Genomic DNA, 15,162 nt, shown 5'->3' with positions numbered 1-15,162 from the left:
CTGGATTTGATGTTTTCTGGTTACCTAGCAACAGCAGGACACTGTGTATTCTCCCTTTTTCTGATAAAATCCTCTAATATTATCGTTTCAAGGAGAGACAAAAGGGAGGCTTGATTTGAAGACAGACACTTGCTGCAAACCATTTTCCCTGCACTTGTTCCACTGACCACTCACCCTCAGGCTCAGCCATATGGCAAAATTACAAATAACCACCTTGCGTTGGAACAAAAACCTAAGTAGGAATGGAAGTCCAGGTGGGAAAGGAGGGCAAATAGCTCTCAGGCCCACCTGCTTTTTTTTTTCTTTTCAGTCATTAAGAAGAGGCCACATACACCTACTACAAACTTATATAAATTAAAATTTTAAAAAAATTAAAGAAAAAAAAGAGGCCATTGTAACCCTCGCCACATTTTCTCAAAGCCTCTATTATTTAGATGGATATACACATGTGCAGACATTCTAATGACACAAATGCTTGTGGCCTTTGCCCTCCTGACAAGGATCTTTGGTTGCTAGAGAAGGTAGTAAGCAAGGCTTGGCAGGAATGAAAGGAAAACTGACCCCAGAAGGCTCCATCTTTGGGGACATGGTGGCCTTGCCACACCTCATTTCATCCCATCTTCCAATAGGAGGTGGGTCAATGGGGGAGGAGCAGCCAGGACCACAGGAGCAGATAAAGGTCCCTGGAGGAGCTGCACCAAAGCTGGACTGTGCCTCTGAAGCAAAGGAGGACCCTTGAGGCAGGTGAGAGGAGGAAGAGAGGTAGGGAGGCACGGGGGTGAGGCTGCAACCACAGCTCTGCTCAAAGGCTTAGCCCATTCCTGACCCTTTAGATGCCAATAGGCACAAAGCTTGATTCCACTGCTCCTGATTCTAAATGCTGTACATCAAATTCCAGGAACTGACTAACAACTGAAAGTATACCTGCAGAAGGTGCCTCTAACTGCCACCATTTACAGAGGTATTTCTCTGGGCACAGGAGTTGTCCCAGGTCTTTTACATTCGTCATCTCTCTCTAAGTCTCAAAATGCTAAAACCCACAATTTACAGGCTGGGAAACCAAGGCTCAAGCTAGTGAAATTCTGCCCCACATCGTGCAGCTAGGAAGTGATCTGGATCTGAGCTCAGAGGACGGTGGACACGTGACGAGGCCTTGCTCTGATGATCAAGACTCATGCTTCTCATTTCTCTTTGTGCGGAAAATGGCTTGGCCATTTTTTCTGAATTAAGAGACCCTTGATGTTTAATACTTTCTCTCCCTTCAATACTACATTTTGAAGAGCCACTTGCCAAAAAAAAAAAAAAGAAGAAGAAGAAGAAGAAAGCAAAGGCAAAAAAAAAAAAAAAAAGACATATTAATGTTAAGCTTCTCAAAACTGACACAGCAATTGTTATAGAACTAGGAACCTCCCTTAATTGGGCAAACAAAAATATTCCCAGGCAATGATTTCCTTGTCAGGGCAACATTACAAATCAACCTGGAATGCTCTGAATCCTATTTTACCACATTGGGAGACAAAGCATGCCTGTGGTCACGACACGCAGTCACACTTCCAATTCCTTTTCCCAGCCTTCAACTGAAGCTATTTCACCTCTAAATACAAATATGCACAGCTAAATTGCTGATGTTTAATTTTATACAACTTCAAAAAAATGCCCCCAAATTTCCATCCAGCAGACACTGGCAGACTGAACAGGTCACCAAAGCCACAACAGTGCTGCCTCCTTGCCAACAGAAGGGCCAGCCAGGACATAAAAATTACTACATTGAGGATGAAAAATCATCCAGTGAATGAGGCAGCTGGGAGGTGATTGTTGACACATCTGACAATGCCGGACGCACTGGAAGCCCTTAATCTAGGTAGGTTTTCTTCATCTGGGGTGTGAAACATGGAGCAAAAAATTCAAAATACTGATATTTTGAGGTACATGGAAAGTCCCTTTAATGGCTTCAAGAGAAGACTTGTTCAAAAACAGCCAAATTGAATGTATATTAAAAAAGAATTATTTCTAAGTTACACTGTATGCTCTAGTTCGGGAAGATAGAGAACCAAGAATGAATGGGGATGGGGGTAGGGAGTAGAGTGTGTGTGTGTGTGTGTGTGTGTGTGTGTGTGTGTGTGTGGTGTAGTGTGGAAGTTTAATCTGAACTTTTTCAAATAAGAATAAAAATACAGGAGAAACACATTCCTAGGTGAGAGCTCGTCGTGCCCTAAGTGAACGGCCCATGTTGTAATTCCAGATGTATTACTGGAGGTGGTTGTGGTTGTATGTCACCTGGACGGGAACTCAATTTCCTTCTCCATGTTCCTTCTTGGTTTCTACCTGAACTATGTAGGCAAGGTCAGACAGTCTGTCTTTGAAATTAGAAACCGTTTGGTGATTTCTGATTTTGTTACTCCATTTCAACTCTGAAAGAACCAGCACAGCAATTGTATATTTCTCAAGGCCAGCCACCTTTTTCTACACTTTTTACCCTAGAGAATATGATCATCATATAGAACCCTAAACTGAAAAAACATTTGTTAATATTAAACCTCACTGACTCAGAAAGCAGCATTCTTGCTATGTAAAATTAATCATCCAATTTCATTTGTGATCGAATTGCCTGTAAACCAATGGACATAAAAATGTAATAACTTATTTCTAATAAGCAAGGAAACAGTAATACAATCACAATTTGGTCAACTAAAAACCAATACTATTATAATGAAACAAAACCCAAACAACTACAAAAAAACCTTTCAGCCAAGTATCTCAACACAATTTTGCCTCTTGACATAAAAGAAATAATTTGATCCCTATCATTACCTCTGGAAACTAAACAGAGTGAGCATGTTAACCTTTAGAGCAAATAAGCTAAAACACACAAAAGCCCCAAAGTCTGACTAAACCAAGTAGAAAAGTGGAATCTTGGTTGAGGGTTTTTTCTGCTACATTACTGAGCTTTTGTTCACAAACTAAAATTTCAGCCTCTGCAGGAAACTTCAATACTCACATTATGAGGACCACTGTAGGGGGTCTAAGTTAGTCTCCTAACATGGTTTCATAAAAATTACAGGTATCTACATTTTGGCTGGCACCATTCCTTTTCCTTCTGGGTATGCGGGGCAGGAAATACTTAGACTGTCAGGAGACGCACCTGCAGATAGCACTGGTATCCAGAGGAAGTTTCGTAAATCTCCCAATATTTAGCCCTTAGGTGCAACCTGCTGGTTGGCACTTGCGTTTTTCATTTTCACACTTTTCTCTGTTTATCCAACATTGACACTTCTAACAGTGAAGAGAAATCAGCCTTCCCTCCATTGGCTCACTATTATCGTCATTCTTTTGAGCCAACTGACTAGTTGGCTATTTTCAAGACCAGACTATCATCACAGTGCATAAAATGCAACTATGTGTTATATTTAAAATGAGCAAAGTGGCTGGGCATGGTAGTTCACACCTGTAATCTCAGCACTTTGCGGGGCCAAGGCAGGAGGATCACTTAATAAAAATAAAAGTAAAAATAATAAAATGAACAAAGTGCCTCCTAAACTGGGAAGTGAATAAAATCTTTTAAATCACAAGGTAAAATGTAATCTTAGGCAAATCATTGCCCCTCTCTGGGCTTCAGTTCGTGAAGGATTGAAATGAAATCATCATTAAGGCCTCTTACACTTCTTATGTTATGTGTGAAATTTTACATTTGTATTTGGGCTCAGTGATTCACCAAATAATATTCTGGAGGTACAAAAAAAAAAGCATGCATTTTTCGATTGCTTTACACTTGAGAAACACAACCAAATTTATTACCTGATGCAGGTATGAAGCATTGGAATGCAGTGTGAAGCATTTCAAAATCATGTTTTTAAGGTAATTGCCACACTTGTCCCATCACTATATCTTCAGTCTTCCTAAGAACATATATTTGAAGTGAGCCCACACACCATCCTCAAAAGATAGTATTTGCAAAGTTAACTAATGAGTAAAAGATACTGTCCATAATCAAACTCCACACTTGATCTTCCCTCTGATGAACAGCAAACTTGAGTAATTTGTCATAAAGAACAGGTCTGTGACAAGTAAAAAAGGGTTGTCTTACAGTTTAAAAATACTTAATGTAGCCTTTGCCTTTTTCTGAATTTCTTCCTGCTGAATAGAAAAGCATCATGATCATGATCGTTGTTAAATCAAAGTTTTATTTAAATCTAAATGCACCAGTATCACTTTCATCATAAACATCCACTGTCAAGGTCTGAATTTAGCTCACCAGTGCACCCCATGGCCAGACACCCAGAAGCCCAGGGCTGCACAAAGCGTGTTTAGTCTGCTGTTGAGAGCACTGATGACGCGCTGTTCAATTCTCTCCCTGTCTTATCCCATTCCATCCTCCCCAACAAAGGTCACAAAACAGAACTTCGTGTCTTCTGAGCCTTGGCTCTATTCTTGTTTATTTTAATCATATGTCTGACTTGTACTTCTTATTACTATATCCCTTGTGCATGTTCCTAAATCCAAAATTCACACTTTCCTAGAACAACTCTACTTCAAAAAAAGGGGGGGCTTATCATTAATGTTCCAACTCTGTAAAATAAGTTATATTCCCTCTTTAGTGGTTGATTCATGTTTACCCTCTGAAACATTTAAAAAATCATTTCCTGATGGCATTACTGGCAATCCCTAAGTTTTCTCAGAAGCATTAATGCACAACATTGTTTCTTCTGATGGAAAACATTTATCATACAGAGCTCGAGGTATCTTCAGAGCAAATAAAAATTGGTCTCTGTCCCTAATTTTGCACAACTCAATTTTCTGTAGTGAGCCATAAATAGGATGTGAGCCCCTGGCATGAAAACCAGTCTGGAGTTTATATCTGAAGCAAACACTCTAAATTAGTGTTATAATTCCCTTTTCTATTCTTCATATCAATACCGCACCTGATATAAAACAACTGAAGTGTGCTTTAGGGTGGGCGTGTGTTTGTGCCTGCATGGGGCATGTATAATACATGTATAAATCTGTAAAGTAAGAGCAAATTGTGTTACAATTTTTTAAGTTGTGATTGTGAGAGTTGAACTTTAATCAGTATTTAACATATTTGGAATAGTCAATATGGGCTATATAAGTAATGCTGAGAAGAAACAGAAATGAAAGCAATCCATACAATGAAGATGACATTATATTAACAGGAGATATGATATGGTACATCAGTCCTCTCTGCTGTCTGAACTTTGATTCGTTGTCATGCTCTTCCTTCCCTCAAGAAGAAGGCTACTGTTAGGGAGTCATGGCCTTCATGTCACAAGCCCCGTGGGAGTATGGGGCAAACAATTCTACTTTTCCCTCTTCCTTGAGATGCATTTCAAAGTATGTTTCTCTAAACAGGATGCCAATAGATATTGATGATAAAAGAATGCAGTGGTCAAATAAATTGATGAAATTCCAGGTAAATCAAGTTTGTTAATCAACGGATCCCCCAGAACTTTAAGAGGCTCATGTGTATTATACATTTCTCAGAGCAGAAACCAGTATGCAGCATCCCCCAAACTCAGGGAGCCTTTTCTCACAGTTACCCTACAGCATTGTGTTCCGTGTAACATAGTTGGAGAATAGTGCATTCAAGAATTAGAAGTCTGTTAAAGATTAAGAGACAATAAATGGTCAAGATGCCAGAACAAATCAGGAGTGAGAAGGTGGAAATAGGTGAGCTTTTCCAAATTCAGAAACTTCTAAATTCTGTATGTAACATCAATATTAGACCCAGGCAATAATTATCAATGGCTATTAAAATCATTAGGAAAAAAGCTGATCTGAAACTTCATAACAGATCAAGCTGATAACATCTGAACCCAAGGATCAATTTTAATAACACAGAAAGAGAAACAGACATTGTGCGCCATGTGATGAGATGCAATTTACAACACCATCTATGTATATTTTTTCATGTCAAAAAATAAAGCCTGCATCTAATCAAATTTGTATTCCCAGCTACCAATTTACAGGAAATATAGGGGCAGAAGAAGATTTCAAATGACACGATGGGAATGCAATCAGGAAAATCCGGAATGTGGGGAATATTTCAGGAAAAAAAATTGAACTGGTCTTTTCTACAAATAACACAGTCCTTATGACTCAATAGGCATTTAATAAAATAAAAAACAAACAAACCCAACCCAGTCTTTTTAACAATTGTAGAATTTTTAAAGGAGGAACAGAATTTTAGATTAAAAGAGACTTAAGAGACGTACCAACCAAATGCAATGTATGAAATTATTTGGATTCCAATTCAAACAGAGGGAAAAAAAATTGAGACAATCCAGATAAGTCCAAATACTGACAGCATGATTTTAAGTAACAACTGTCCATTTTTTTTAGATGTGATGATCATATTGTGGTTATGTTACCGAAAAAAGAGAGTGCTTATCTTTTAGAGAAAAGTATTTCTGGATGAAATGATAGGATGTCCTGGATTTGCTTTAAGAGAGCCCAATGCAAGAGAAGAGAGAAAAAGCACTGAATTAAGGTTGGCTGTGGGCAGATGGGGCTCACTAAACAATTCTCTCTACTTTTGAATAGGTTTGAAAATTTCTATAACATTTAAAAAGTCTATAGGCTTCCATATATTTGGACTACAATATTATAAAGGGTTCTGTTATTCCAACAGTCTGGCTTCTATATATCTGATATAAATGGAACACTGCAGTAATAAATTAGAAGCTTCCTCTGGATGCCAACTATGTTTAGATCAATTTTAATGCAACTGTATGAGAAGTCATTGGCTAGGGCATGTATGGGTTTATATCTATTTAGAAAGATACACAAATTGTGTGAACCTATGCTATAAAATGGATAAGGTTCATTTGGGCTTATAGCTACCCATTAAAAAGAAGACAGATTCAGGTATGGTCTTTGCTCTTACCTAGAAAATCTAATAACATCTCCTATGTAAAACAGAATTCAGGAAATATTTCATTTTATAGCCTCGGTGTATCTGTCCTTAGAAATGAGTTAAGGTTTTCTTGGAATTTGGATTTCTATTCTCCAGTCTTTTAAATTTGAGTTCATTTGAAGCTTCAAAAGTAATATTTAAGAAATAGGAAATAAAAGTAGTATAACTAGTCCAAAGCTACCAAAGTAAATTTCAGGTTATAATAGTGGTAGGTTTCAATGTATATTGTCAAATGAATAAATGAATTGGTGAATACTTAATTTGAAAATTCTAATATAATTAGAGTCATGGGAAATCACTAATTTGGAATTCTTATGTTTAGAGAGGATATTAAAATTTAATGTAGCCTAATCCTTGTCATCTTAGGAAAAACAAACTGAAAATGTAGTCAAGATAGGATTACACTGCAGGGCTTCTCCTGTTCAGCCACTAGCATTATTTGACCTTGGGTAATAACTGTATCTGGAACTTCCATTTCCTTATTTGTAAAGCACTTGAACTAGATAGCAGTCAGCCCTCAACTTTTTCCCACCATGACACTCAGAATGACATTCGCTCCCATAGATTTACCCAAATTATAGGCTGTGTCACAGAAGAAACAGACTGTAAATTATTAGCAATTCCTAGGCTAACGCAGTCACTTCAAGCTCTTCACTCCACGAAAAAGTATGTCAGAATGAAGTGAGGGAGAGAACTGTTATTATAAGGAAAACTAGAATTTTCTCTAATTTATAATGATACATATCAAACTTTAGTAGTTTACAAACTTTAGTAGTCTCTCTATTATTTCTAACATAATACTTGGGCCACTTCTCAATACTGACAAAAGTAGATGAAGGTACACATATGCTTGAACTGAAAGATTTCAAGTTTCTTAGAACACTAACCTTTTACATTTTAACACCAGAAACTTCAACATTTACGTTTGTTTTTAAGGTATTTCAAGGTGATCTATAAATGTAAACAGCCAGGCTGTGGAAAACCTTTAAAATTACGAAAACAACATAACGTATGGAGTACTTACTAAATGCCAGGCATTGTTCTACATATTTTGTATACATCTCTTATTTGATTCAATCCCACGCCAATCCAAAATGGTAGGTAAATTATGAAATAGGAAAACAGGAGTCTAAAATAGAGACAAATCTAACTTGGAGAAAACAACACAACTCGGGAACACAGAAAGCTGAAGAAAACTTCCAAAAACCATAGTTACTATCTTCAAAGAACTATTTAAGAGACATTTGAGCCACAAAACAAAATTCCATAAAATAGGAGCTGTAACAGGAAAAATACCTTGAAAATTTTCAGTATGCTAGCTAATATTTTTTAAACAATCAATGGAATAGCAGGAGTTAAAGAACAACAAAAAAAATCCCCCAGAAAATAGAACAAAAGTGCAAAGAAATAGAAATAGAAGGAAAATGAAACAGAAAAATCAGAGGATATAAAAGGTCCAATTTCCAAGCAGCAACAGTTACAGTAAGAAAAAACTGAAGAGAAGCAAGTATTTTTTAAAAAAATACAATATCTCCCAGAACTGAGGGAAATACATCTCTAAAGTGAAAGAGCCTAATAAATAACCAGTAAAAATGACTTAGCAAAAGACCTCACTGAAGCATGTGATAAAATTCAGATGAGGGGACAAAAAAGACAATTCTAAAATGATGCAGAAAGTAAGAACAGGTTACAAAAAAAAGAACCCGGAAGCGGAAAGGTATCAGACTTCTCAACAGCAACCCTGGAAAGTGGAATCAAACCCTTCAACAGGCTGGAGGAAAAGTTTTGTATTCTAGAATTCTAAGCCCAGACAAATAATTTAAAAAACAAGTGTCAGAGTCGCAAAAATAAAATCAGAAGGACACTTCAGCTAATCTGGAAAAAAATTTCCTTTTATCAGACTTTTTCTTAGGGAGGTCCTGGAGATATGTCCAACCAAATAAAGGAAAATACTATAAAGGGGAAGCATGAGACTGAGGGCACAGAGGTTTCAACACAGGAGAGAGAAGGAATGGCCCTGGGTGAGCATGCAGAGCAGGCCTGGAGAGCAACAAGTCCGTATTGGAACAGAAGTACAGAGGACCCTAAAGGCAAAATTTCCAGCAAAGAAAATGAAGCAGATAGATGTTGACTATATTGAGTGTGTGTAAAATAATATTGATAAGCTATTGAGAGAGGCACAGGAACTTTGGAGGAAAACATAGCAAGGAGTAAGGAAAAAGGTATGCAAAGAAAACACAAGGCAGATGGTTAGTCTCAGCAGGATGGAACAGCACAGCCAATAACATTTTGCATAGTTTCTGCACTTGCAGTTGAGTCTTCTCCACCTAGAAAAAGCTTAGTTCTCACGAATGTCCTTTCCAATTTTAAAGTGTTCACGTGTCATTGTAAACATGATTTCTCTGAAAACTACTCAAAGTACAAAATATATTAAAGGTATTCCAAAACAGTTGTCTATATAATTAAGAGTGAACACATTTGAAATTCCAAAATCTGCTGTGAGTCAGAAAATACTTTTATGAACAGGAAACTCACAGAAGGAGGCATCTAAATAGCCAAAAAAATGAAATGATACTAAATCTCATTGGTAATCAGAGAAATATTAAAGAATGAGTTACCATTTCATGCCCAGCATGTGGGCAAATTTTAGAAGCCTAACAATGCTACAAGCTGGGTAAGGTCTGGAGGAACTGGAGTTCTCATATCTTGCTGATGATAGTTATATTGTACAACAACTTTGGAGAAAAATCAATCATCCCTGGCAACAGTGAAGACATCCTTCCCACTTCTAGGTGTTATACTTAAAATAAACTCTCATTCATGTGACTAAGGAGATGGGCATAAAAAGGTGTTTACTGATCTTCACTTTTAATAGGAAAAAATTGGTAAGATCCCCTAAATGCTCCTTAGTAATATACTAAAATTTTTTCATTAAAGTGAAATACTATATAGCAGTTTAAAATGAGCAATTTGTGTCACATGTAGGAATATGCATTTTGAGTGAAAAAACCAAGTTACAGAAAGTACATATATATTTAAATGGCTAAATGTGTTAAAAACAAAATTATGATATTTTGTTTTTAGATATAAATATGTAGCATTATAAAAATGTAGCAATAACATAGAAGCATACTGTGGAAATCATATCCACCAATTTTAAGATATTTGCTGAGTAGGAAAAACAAGGAAAAAATATGGGTAAGGGCCTTTAGCAATATCTGTAACATTTTATTTCTTTAAAAAAGCAAAAAGGCAAAGATCTGAAATAAATATGGCAAAATGGAAACATTTGTTAATTGCCTAATACATATTTTCTATACTTCAAAAATTTTCACAATTAAAACTTTCATACTAAAAATTTTATTAAACTACAACACACAATGTGTGATCTTTATTTGAATCCTGAGTCAAAAATAAACTGGAAAAAGCATACACACACATGACATTGTGAAATAACTGGCAATCTAAACATATGTTGATATTATGGAAATATTTTTTTCTAGGTGTGATAACGATTTTTAAAAGAGAACCTTATCTTTTAGAGACAAATACTGAAATGCTTATGGATGAATAAATGCTTATAGATGCTGTTTAAGATCCGCTTCAAAATAATACAGTGTGTACCGGGCGTAGGAGTCTAGAAGAAACACAATGAAGCATAAGTTCCTGAATTTTTGAAGTTGAGTGATCAGAACATGAGTGGTTATTATATTCTAATTTTGTATATGTTTAAAATTGTCCATAATACAATCAGGTAGACAAGAAATACGTCAAATTCAATTTGTAAATAATCAAAACAAATTCAGATATTCAATCTTGGAGTCCCTGTTAAGAAGTAGGAACTTTTCTCAGGAGGCTGAGGCAGGAGAATGGCGTGAACCCAAAAGGCGGAGCTTGCAGCGAGCCCAGATCGCACTGTTGCGCTCCAGCATGGGCGACAGAGCGAGACTCCATCTCTAAATAAATAAATAAATAAATAAATAAATAAATAAATAAATAAATAAATAAAAGTCGGAACTTTTTCTGAGTGCACTGAATTAAATGACGTACAGGTCATCAGCCTCAACAATAGGGTAGTATTTTCATGACACTGAATTTCTCTTAAGGCTCTAGAGACCAGCGACTTCTAAGTACTTTGGCAAAAAAGCCAACTTTCTGGGGAACTGCCTGCCTCACAATCCTACCCACACTAAAAGAGTTATGCCTCTCATTTTGCTGAGAGAAGAAAAATCAAATTCATTTCTCTGCCAGCTGAGTAAGGCAGGAAATCAACCTAGGAATTTTAATGCTGCAGTTACTTCTTACTGGTTCAGTAGAGGGAAAAACAGCTGTTAAAATTCTTAAGCATACAAGATGCAATGTTTTTCTTTGAGCCAGAGAAGGCAAGCAATTAAACCTAACACACCCAAGCTAATTAGTTCTACCTGCTTCTTAATAATTATGTTATTACCAGACGTCTTAAAAACTGGCAACCCATGCTTTTTAATTTTTTTTTTTTTTTTTTTTTGAGAAAGAGTACAACTTTGTCACCCAGGCTGGAGTACAGTGGCGCGATCTCAGCTCACTGCAACCTCCACCTCCCAGGTTCAAGCCATTCTCCTGCCTCAGCCTCCCAAGTAGCTGGGATTAAAGACACCTGCCACCATGCCTGGCTAATTTTTGTACTTTTAGTAGAGACGGGGTTTCACCATATTGGACAGGCTCTCGAACTGCTGACCTCAAATGATCTGCTGGCCTCAGCCTCCCAAAGTGCTGAGGGTACTTCTAAGGTCTACAAATGATTGTTTCTTCCTCTTTGTCAACTACAAAATTGAGATGTCAAAGAACTTACAGACCTATTCTGGTTTCAGAAATTGATACTCACAGTATTCAAGACAACATAAAACTTTTCCTTTTAAAAATGAGAAACATTGTTTTTTAAATTCTTATTCGTTTGAAATGACATTTGCTAAGAAACCAAGCCCTGAAACATCTTTCCCAACCACAGCCACAGCCTTGCATTTGTGTCACTCATCAATGATTATAATCTTAAAAGTACAATATAACATATAGACAGTGTTTTGTTTAGTGTAGACATTAATACCCTCAGGTGTTCTTTTCACATTTAAGTTTGCTATAAGAATAAAGTTCCCTCTTCCATATTTCTAGAAATTAAACATTTTTAGGAATTATACAAGTATAAAATTAGGCAGTTTGTAAAACAGAAGCAAAATTAGGGCCTTAAGTACCAAAACAGCAATCAAAAGAGAACATAAAGCCATGTGTGCTGGCTCGTGCCTGTAGTCCCAGCTACTGAGGAGGCTGAGGCAGGAAGATCACTTGAACCCAGGAGTCTCAGACCAGCCTGGGTAACCTACTAAGACCCAGTCTCACGATAAACTGCTCTATTCCTTTACTCCTTGGAGCCATCTTTCCCTATGGGAGATGACTTTAAATTGTTTTGTGCATGCAAATGATATATAGCAATAATCTAGCTTTTGATATCTGTGCTTCCTGACATCTGACCTGTGACTAGCACTGGATCCTAAAGCATTTTTTTTAAAGGCAGTTTTGTTTTGTCACATAAACTGGAGTGCAGTGGTGCAAACACAGCTTACTTCAGCCTCCCAGGTTCATGTGATCCTCCTGCCTCAGCCCCCAAGTAGCTAGGACTACAGGTGCACTCCACCATGCCTGGGTAATTTTTTGATTTTTTTTTTTTTTTTTTTTTTTGCGATGGCGGTGGGGGGGAGGGGGTGGTCTCACTATGTTGCCTAGGCTGGTCTTGAACTCCTGGGCTCAAGCAATCCTTCCACCTCAGCCTCCCAAAGTGTTGAGGTTATAGGCATGAGCCACTGCACCTGGCCAAGAAAGCGGCTGCCTTTCAATTGTCCACCAGGTGACATGAATTCCCAAGTTTGTACTAAATCCTCCTCTTAAGAAGGAGCTATGGCATTACCATGTAATTAACTCCTCTTTAGTGGAATCAGCCATCAAGAGCAAGGATCGTGAAGGGTAGCATCAGCTACTTAGTGGCCAGCAGACTCAGCTCCTACTAGACTTCTGAGGGCCACTACATACGTGTCCCTGAAGAAGCCTATTACCTCACAGAGCAGAAAGACACAGACAAGTAGAATAAAAGCAGAATATCCTGCTAAGTGGCTAATGAACATTGTCCGCAGGTGGACACCATCTCAAAGACTCTCCAAAGAGAGCAATCTTCCAGTCGTGGTGGCCAAGGCAGGCTTCAGAGAGGAGAAAGCGTATGAACTGAGCCTTGAAAGCTGCCCAGGGTGTCAACAGGAAGAGATGGTTTGGCCACATGTGGGAGGCCTTCCGGGTGGAGTCTGCAGCCATTGCAAAGGGGAGAAAATGCAAGATGTCACAAAGAAGGGAGCGTTGTCAAGTTTGGCTGAAACATGGATTTGTGCAGGTGAGCCAAAGGGTAGGGGGGATGAAAAAGGAGGTTTGGGAAGGTCTTGAATGGGAGTGTTGGGAGATTTAAGTGCAGGAGGTGAGCTCAGCTACTACTGGTGATCAGGACCCTTCTATGGCCTGTGTCAACTTGCACACCTGATTATACCTGTACACGCTGCCACCCTGAAACGAGAGAGGCAAGTCCAAGAGCAGAGTAAGAAGGAAGCTGTGTCTTTCTTGTTTTTTCCTGCCTATAATCAGCCCACATTTAGCCAATAACATTTCCATCTACTTGATGGACAAAGCATACATTTTTTGTCAGTTAGTGGGGATGTCAGAATGAAAACTGATTTGAATTTCTTATCCATTCATTCTTCAATAAACACTGAGTGTCTAGCATGTGCCCTGCCCTCGACTGGACACCAGGAAAGTCAGGTTGAACAAAACCTGGTCTCAGCACTGTGGAGGTTTGTAGTCAGGACAATCACTATTTCACAGTGTAAAGCTGTTGCACAGTTTCTTGGAAGTTAAACAGACACCTACCCTAGTAGCAATTCTCCTAAGTATTAATTCAAGAGAAATATAGACATAATTCACAAAAGCCTGTACAAGAATGTGTATAGCAGCTTTATTCAGACTGGCCAAAAATTAGAAATAAGCCAGATGTCCATCAACAAGGAAGGGATAAGTAAACTTTGGGATATTCATCAGTGAAATGTAATACAAGGGAACCAATTATGGGCTCATGCAACAACATGGTTGCCTCTCAAAAATAATATGCTGAGTGAAAAAAGCAGACACCAAAAGGTAAAGTGTTCCATTCCATTCCATTCTAGAATCAGCGAAATTCACCCATGGTGATGGATTGCAGAGGAGTCGCTGCTTTGAAGGGGAGGGGTTGACTGAAAAGGGGCCTATGGGAACTTTCTAGGGTGACAGAGTGCTCTGTCCCTTGATATTCTTCCCACAAAACTTACTGGACAATAAACAGTATCTGAGCATTTCCCTCTCTGTAAATTATGTCTCAATAAATAAACTGCATAAAGCAAACAACTGAGAAAATATTGTGGAAGCATGTGGCCCTGGAGCCAAGTCCTGAAAGATGAGTACGGGGTCATCAGGTTGAGAATAAAAGGTGGAGGAGAGAATATTCTCGACAGAGGAAACACATGTACAAAAGGTTGGGGATGTGGGGGGCATAGCCTTCCACACAATGGATGGAACTTCCTATGGCTAGAACGCAGGATGAGAAAGAGAAAAGCATGAGCTGAGGCTGAGAGATCAAGGTGCAAGCACATTGCCTACTGTGCCTCATAAAGGGTGAGGGACTTCCAGCACATGGAGGGTTTGAATAAGCCCTGGAAAGCTGACGCAGAAACGCCCTAAGAGGTCTGGATACCAACCCTTATCCATAGGACCAAATACTGGCCTGGGGGCTAAACAAAGCTCTATCTGAAATTTGTTGCGTTAGATTTGGGTTTCAAAACACAACCCATGTGGCAAATTATGCTAGGATATGTCATTTGAATTTCAACTGTTCCAAAGGGAGGAAAAATGTATTTGAAGGGTGTGCCACATGCTGTGAGTTTATTTCAATATTCCCTGACATCAGCGTTTTTTCCAAACCATGTTTCAAGGAATAAGTAGTCCTGCAAGATGCTGGTCTTCAAAGGAGGATGCTGTGGTTAAAAGGGTTTGAGTACTCAGGAGGCTGAGGCAGGAGAATGGCGTAAACCCAGGAGGCGGAGCTTGCAGTGAGCTGAGATCCGGCCACTGTACTCCAGCCTGGGCGACAAAGCGAGACTCCGTTTCAAAAAAAAAAAAGGGTTTGAGGA

General features: G+C 38.3%; 1 protein-coding gene across 4 annotated transcripts in view; it reads right to left on the bottom strand.

Moving 5' to 3' along the window:
• The window catches only part of ARHGEF28 (Rho guanine nucleotide exchange factor 28), a 333,170-nt gene that overhangs the window by 1,727 nt on the left and 316,281 nt on the right, over window positions 1-15,162 (bottom strand). The gene's annotated exons all lie outside the window — the stretch shown is intronic.

The sequence above is a fragment of the Trachypithecus francoisi genome, unplaced genomic scaffold (genome assembly GCF_009764315.1).
Source record: "Trachypithecus francoisi isolate TF-2019V2 unplaced genomic scaffold, Tfra_2.0 Lachesis_group2, whole genome shotgun sequence".
Classification (NCBI taxonomy): Eukaryota; Metazoa; Chordata; class Mammalia; order Primates; family Cercopithecidae; genus Trachypithecus; species Trachypithecus francoisi.
Note: the sequence above shows the minus strand (reverse complement) of the source record. Positions and strands in the feature narration are given on the sequence as shown.